At 32.8% G+C, this 7748-nt stretch overlaps 1 long non-coding RNA gene across 1 annotated transcript; it reads left to right on the forward strand.

The window, feature by feature from the left end:
* Positions 1-1792: 1792 nt before the first annotated feature.
* On the forward strand, positions 1793-5175 carry LOC127845622 (uncharacterized). Its single transcript, XR_008033286.1, has 3 exons — positions 1793-1981; positions 3952-4153; positions 4350-5175. It is a non-coding gene; the product is annotated as an uncharacterized LOC127845622 (long non-coding RNA).
* Positions 5176-7748: the final 2573 nt, after the last annotated feature.

Raw genomic sequence — 7748 nt, forward strand, 5'->3', positions numbered from 1 at the left:
AACTGACTGACTGACGGACACACAGAGCACAAACCATAAGTCCCCTCCGGTGAAACCGGTAGTGGACTAATAAAAGCTAGTCACTGCGTATAAAATCAGAACCACTGGGCCGAATCTGCTGAAACTTGGCCACATTATAGATTATAGTCCAAACAAGCTACAGAATGAGCGTTTTTGGACCTGACGGCGTAAAACATTAACCAATAATGGACAGCACAAAATGGGTCATTTTGTACAAAAAAATGTAAACTTTAAGTGGCATCTTATGACCTTTAGACATCAGAAAGTTGCAAATTTTTAATATTCTGCACACTTCGACTTGTTTTTTTTTTTACAAATTTAGAAGCATTTATGCTTGGGATGTATATAAACCCTGTTATTCAGTGCCAAATTTGGCCAAAAATCACAATACAATCCCAAAAATGGCTAAGCAGCAATGCCCTTTAACATTATTCCTTATATTTAATTGTATTGTTTAAAAAGATAACTGTGTATATTTAATCATAATGGCTCTGTATATCACACATGATAGGCCACTGCTGGGGCCTGAACCCAGAACTCATCTCACATTGTAAGATGCGTTTTTCAATTAAACTACAATGACTGTATCGTGTGAAGTGGAGCCAACATACACCCACATAAGTGAAAAAATCATTCCGTCCATATATTTGTCCTGGGTGTTTTCTGACACATGTGATACATTTGTGTAGATGAATATGACATTGTGTGTCGCAAGGTACCAAGTAAGACAAAATCAGCATTTTTATGTAGGGTCTTCATACGGTAAAATTATTTGTGCCCAAATAATAATAGATGAATGTATATTAGGCTTCAATGTTGCTAATATACCATGACGACTAGTTCATACGATACCATTTTTATTAATATATATGCCAAATTTAATGAAATAGACTTGAAAATGTGTGTCGCCAGATACCAAGTAAGAAAAAAAATCAGCATTTTTATGTAGGGTCTTCACACTGTAAAATTATTTGTGGCCAAATAATAATAGATGAAATCAGCATTTTTATGTAGGGTCTTCACACTGTAAAATTATTTGTGGCCAAATAAAAATAGATGAATGCATATTAGGCTTCAATGTTGCTTATACTATGACTACTGGTTCATACGATGCCAATTTTATAAATATCTATGCCAAATTTAATGAAATAGACTTGAAAATGTGTGTCGCCAGGTACCAATTAAGAAAAAAATCAGCATTTTTATGTACGGTCTTCACACAGTAAAATTATTTGTGCCCAAATAATAATAGATGAATGCATATTAGGCTTCAATGTTGCTTATTCTATGACTACTGGTCCATACAATGCCAATTTTATAAATATCTATGCCAAATTTAATGAAATAGACTTGAAAATGTGTGTTGCCAGGTACCAAGTAATAAAAAAATCTGCATTTTATGTAGGGTCTTCACACAGTAAAATTATTTGTGCCCAAATAATAATAGATTAATGCATATTAGGCTTCAATGTTGCTTATACTATGACTAATGGTTAATACAATACCATTTTTATAAATATCTATGCCAAATTTAATGAAATAGACTTTAAAATGTGTGTCGCCAGGTACCAAGTAAGAAAAAAATCAGCATTTTTATGTAGGGTCTTCACACGGTAAAATTATTTGTTCCCAAATAATAATAGATGAATGCATATTAGGCTTCAATGTTGCTTATACTATGAAGACATGTTCATACAATGCCATTTTTATTAATATATATGCCAAATTTAATGAAATAGAATTGAAAATGTGTGTTGCCAGGTACCAATTAAGAAAAAAATCAGCATTTTTATGTAGGGTCTTCACACATGGTAAAATTATTTGTGCCCAAAATAATAATAGATGAATGCATATTAGGCTTCAATGTTGCTTATACTATGACTAATGGTTCATACGATGCCATTTTTATAAATATCTATGCCAAATTTAATGAAATCGACTTGAAAATGTGTGTCGCCAGGTACCAAAGAAGAAAAAAATCAGCAATTTTATGTAGGATCTTCACACGGTAAAATTGTTTGTGCCCAAATAATAATACATGTAGATGAATGCATATTAGGCTTCAATGTTGCTTATACTATGACTACTGGTTCATACGATGCCATTTTTTAAAATATCTATGCCAAATTTAATGAAAAAGACTTGAAAATGTGTGTCGCCAGGTACCAAGTAAGAAAAAAATCAGCATTTTTATGTAGGGTCTTCACACAGTAAAATTATTTGTGCCCAAGTAATAATAGATGAATGCATATTAGGCTTCAATGTTGCTTATACTATGACTACTAGTTCATACGATGCCAATTTTATAAATATCTATGCCAAATTTAATGAAATAGACTTGAAAATGTGTGTCGCCATTGAAGTAAGAAAAAAATCAGCATTTTTATGTAGGGTCTTCACACAGTAAAATTATTTGTGCCCAAAATAATAATAGATGAATGCATATAATAGGCTTCAATGTTGCTTATACTATGACTACTGGTTCATACGATGCCATTTTTATAAATATCTATGCCAAATTTAATGAAATAGACTTGAAAATGTGTGTCGCCAGGTACCAAATAAGAAAAAAATCAGCATTTTTATGTAGGATCTTCACACGGTAAAATTGTTTGTGCCCAAATAATAATACATGTAGATGAATGCGTATTAGGCTTCAATGTTGCTTATACTAAGACTACTGGTTCATACGATGCCATTTTTAAAATATCTATGCCAAATTTAATGAAAAAGACTTGAAAATGTGTGTCGCCAGGTACCAAGTAAGAAAAAAATCAGCATTTTTATGTAGGGTCTTCACACAGTAAAATTATTTGTGCCCATGTAATAATAGATGAATGCATATTAGGCTTCAATGTTGCTTATACTATGACTACTGGTTCATACGATGCCAATTTTATAAATATCTATGCCAAATTTAATGAAATAGACTTGAAAATGTGTGTCGCCAGGTACCAATTAAGAAAAAAATCAGCATTTTTATGTACGGTCTTCACACAGTAAAATTATTTGTGCCCAAATAATAATAGATGAATGCATATTAGGCTTCAATGTTGCTTATTCTATGACTACTGGTCCATACGATGCCAATTTTATAAATATCTATGCCAAATTTAATGAAATAGACTTGAAAATGTGTGTCGCCAGGTACCAAGTAAGAAAAAAATCTGCATTTTTATGTAGGGTCTTCACACAGTAAAATTATTTGTGCCCAAGTAATAAAAGATTAATGCATATTAGGCTTCAATGTTGCTTATACTATGACTAATGGTTAATACAATACCATTTTTATAAATATCTATGCCAAATTTAATGAAATAGACTTGAAAATGTGTGTCGCCAGGTACCAAGTAAGAAAAAAATCAGCATTTTTATGTAGGGTCTTCACACGGTAAAATTATTTGTTCCCAAATAATAATAGATGAATGCATATTAGGCTTCAATGTTGCTTATACTATGACGATATGTTCATACAATGCCATTTTTAAAAATATCTATGCCAAATTTAATGAAATAGAATTAAAAATGTGTGTCGCCAGGTACCAAGTAAGAAAAAAATCAGCATTTATATGTAGGGTTTCACATGGTAAAATTATTTGTGCCAAAAATATTAACAGATGAATGCATATTAGGCTTCAATGTTGCTTATACTATGACTACTGGTTCATACAATGCCATTTTTACAAATATCTATGCCAAATTTAATGAAATAGACTTGAAAATGTGTGTCGCCAGGTACCAAGTAAGAAAAAATCAGCATTTTTATGTAGGGTCATCACACGGTAAAATTATTTGTGCCCAAATAATAATAGATGAATGCATATTAGGCTTCAATGTTGCTTATACTATGACTACTGGTTCATACGATGCCAGTTTTATAAATATCTATGCCAAATTTAATGAAATAGACTTGAAAATGTGTGTCGCCAGGTACCAAATAAGAAAAAAATCAGCATTTTTATGTAGGATCTTCACACGGTAAAATTGTTTGTGCCCAAATAATAATACATGTAGATGAATGCATATTAGGCTTCAATGTTGCTTATACTATGACTACTTGTTCATACGATGCCATTTTTTAAAATATCTATGCCAAATTTAATGAAAAAGACTTGAAAATGTGTGTCGCCAGGTACCATGTAAGAAAAAAATCAGCATTTTTATGTAGGGTCTTCACACAGTAAAATTATTTGTGCCCAATTAATAATAGATGAATGCATATTAGGCTTCAATGTTGCTTATACTATGACTACTGGTTCATACGATGCCAATTTTATAAATATATATGCCAAATTTAATGAAATAGACTTGAAAATGTGTGTCGCCAGGTACCAAGTAAGAAAAAAATCAGCATTTTTATGTAGGGTCTTCACACAGTAAAATTATTTGTGCCCAAATAATAATAGATAAATGCATATTAGGCTTCAATGCAGGGTTGGCATATTGACCGGTCAATTGAGTATTGACCGGGCCGGCGGTCAATACCTGGTTAAAACCGGTCAATACTGGTCATTACTGGTCGATTGAAAATTGTAGCATTTAAACATTACAAAGGAGCCATTTTATATAAAATCAATAATTATTCTGTAATTGATAAACTTTTTTCTGAGTTATTTATTTTTAAAAAAATCTTTAAAGCTGTTAAAAGTTACTTCTTAATTATTTATGGAAACAGCCTCAAATACATAAGGACTAAGGCAATATCTTTATCTCAGTGTATCACATCTGTTACTAATTAGCCGGATTTTACATAAATTCCAGGTTGATAAACACAACAAGGTAAAGGTACCTTGTAGTCGGTGAGATATAATAATAATACAGTTAGTAAGGCTCGTACCCTGGGTACGGTAAATATACTAAAACGTACGCGGAAATTTTAACACTAAATCGGTTGTTGTCGGCTATTTTGTAAAAATTAATTATGTTTACATTTATGTCAATTTTCTGTTAAATGGCATTTATATTATCAAAACTCATTGTTAAAATCAATAATGTGATTTAATTTTAAATCTTAAATTGTTTAAAGTCGCGTCATTGTATGACGTCGTCAAGTATAATATTTTCCGCGACATCGCACGTTCACTTTTTACCGTCATAGATTTTTTTAAAGAAACATTATTTGGTTACCAAGGTCCGTTAAATGGGGAACACCATATTCGGTATTTATATAATGTTTTAACAATTAATTAATGCTGTGTAATAAATATTGTTTAAGATATTTCTATATTTATTGAAAATGTTTCAAAATGTTATTTATGAAACATCTTATTCTAATGAGTGTATGCTATTATATTATACTTTGAAAAGCATATCTGTTGTACTATAATCTTATTATTCATTTATTACTGTTAATTTCATTTATTGTAGAGAATCGTCAATGTTACATCTAGTCGCCAATGCTTGTTGTCAGTGTTAGTCTTAAATGCTTGTGATCATTGTCGTCGATGTTAGTCGTCAATCCTTATCGTCATTATACATGAAGGAAATAAAAGCAGAAACAGAGACGTATTCTTGATTACTTGCTTATTCCTACGGCGTCCTCTCAACACTCATACTAAAAAGCATGTTGATGCAGATTTTTTAAAAGAGAAGTTTGTTTAAGGTAAACAATATTGTTTTACGTTAATCGGTAGCATGTTTAACGACATCGGATTTTTGGCGGATATACAACTCGGATACAATCTAATATTTGCGGGTATGTTTAAGTTTATTTACCGTACCCAGGGTACATGTAAGTAAAATTAAGAGTACCCGGGGTACATGTACCGGTAAGTAGTACCCGAGCCGAGAATGATCAATCGAGCCTTAGTAAGTGAGTGATGGTGTATGGGATAACATGCACTGAGGGTGTATATTTTTCACGAACAAGTCAATTGAAGGTGTTAGAGATGCATTGATCCATAAGATTTAAAAGGGTAATTAACCACGGGCTTATTAGAATTAAAATGATGACATTACATTCTACCGGCTGTTTATTGTTGTATACTGTAAGCTTGCAATATTTTAAATAATGTAAACAACTTACCTTGTATTAAGTTGGCACATTGTTGTCAGGTGTAGAAACTTTTTATACTTATTTCTGTTTAGTTGCACTGGCTGAACCAAAAGAATTATGTAGTCGTTTCTAAATAATCACGAAACAACCTACTAATGCATATATGCTTGCCAGTTACTGAGTTTGTGCATTTCCATTCATTATCGGCCTTGGCAAACAGCGTAGAATCAGAGACGCCGTGTGATGTCTGCTATTTCGTTACACTGAAGATTTTCATATCCGCGGGTGTTTTTATGTCAAATGTTATGGTTTTTCAATAGATCGTATACTTATCTACAAAACAGCGAATGAGCATTCACTTTACATCATTTCTGATGATCTTATTTTGTAAATAATTTCTGAGCGTTAATTCCTACGTTGCTATGTCGTCAGCCATTTTGACGGTTGCTTTGTTTACTTTCGGTTTCCACTACAAACGAAATTAATTGATTTGCTGCTTGCGTTTTTTATTGATTAAATAATAAATTATTAAACCCTAATAATGTAATTGTCTGAATATCATTTATATTCAAGATATTATCGGATAAACAGAATACCATTCTAATACCAGTGTGTACTTACATTTATCTCGGAAAGCCTAGCCGTGTAAACCTTTCTTTAACTCGTCGCACTCAATACGTTGAATAACACATAGATTTATGTCATGTTCATTTAAAAACCACAATGTGCACAAAAGACATGCATGTGTACTACCGATTGATATTCAAACACAATTATTACGCCTTTGTTTATCGATTAAACGCCTAACTGAATTAATAACGCGTAACGTCAGTTTCTTTGTTTCGTAGCAAGATGGAAGCTAGCCTAAGCGCTTTTCATGACGTCACGCGCGCGTGCCCTTTCCCATAAAAATATTTAAACGCAAAATACTCGAAAACTTGATTTTTCCCAGGTATAACGCCTACGCCAACAGGTAGATCGCATTCTTCTCCATATACATGTCAAATTTCAGCAAAATTAACCGACCAGTTTTCAAGCGCCCCAAATCGCGACTATTTGCGCCAGCTTAACGAAACTTAGCCCCCTTTATCATTCGTTCGAATGAACGTCATCAATGATGACGTCCAATACATCACTCATTCCATACTAGAGTTGCGACACCTTAAGGGTTTCGCGGGATGGAATGAGTGGCAACTAAAAAAATGTGGGTTCGAAAATTTTGGGTAAGAAAATGTGGAAACACAAATTTTGGGTACTAGAGTTGCGACACCTTAAGGGTTTCGCGGGATGGAATGAGTGGGAACTAAAAAAATGTGGGTTCGAAAATTTTGGGTCTAAACAAATGTGGGTACGAACATTTTGGTTACGAAAAAAAATGTGGGTACGAAAATTGTGGGTACAATGGGTCAATGTTAAGGTTTTAGCATGGCGGACGCCAGACGGCGACACGACACGACACGATGAGCTGGCTATGACAATACCTCAGGTATTCTCCTAAAACAGCCGAGCGCATATGCATAAGTCAGTGAGTAATACTCAACAAGACTCATAATTGTCAAGCAAATTTGTCCCCTACCGGCTCCACCATTGTCAGAATTTATTTTATGTTTTTATTTATTGCCATAGAAACCAGAATTTTTGACGTAGGAACAAAATGAAATCACGTGCATAATGTCCTTATTGCCATCTATCCATGTTTCAAGTTTCATGAAAAAATATTAAGAACTTTTAA

This window comes from Dreissena polymorpha, chromosome 9 (assembly GCF_020536995.1).
Source record: "Dreissena polymorpha isolate Duluth1 chromosome 9, UMN_Dpol_1.0, whole genome shotgun sequence".
Lineage (NCBI taxonomy): Eukaryota > Metazoa > Mollusca > Bivalvia > Myida > Dreissenidae > Dreissena > Dreissena polymorpha.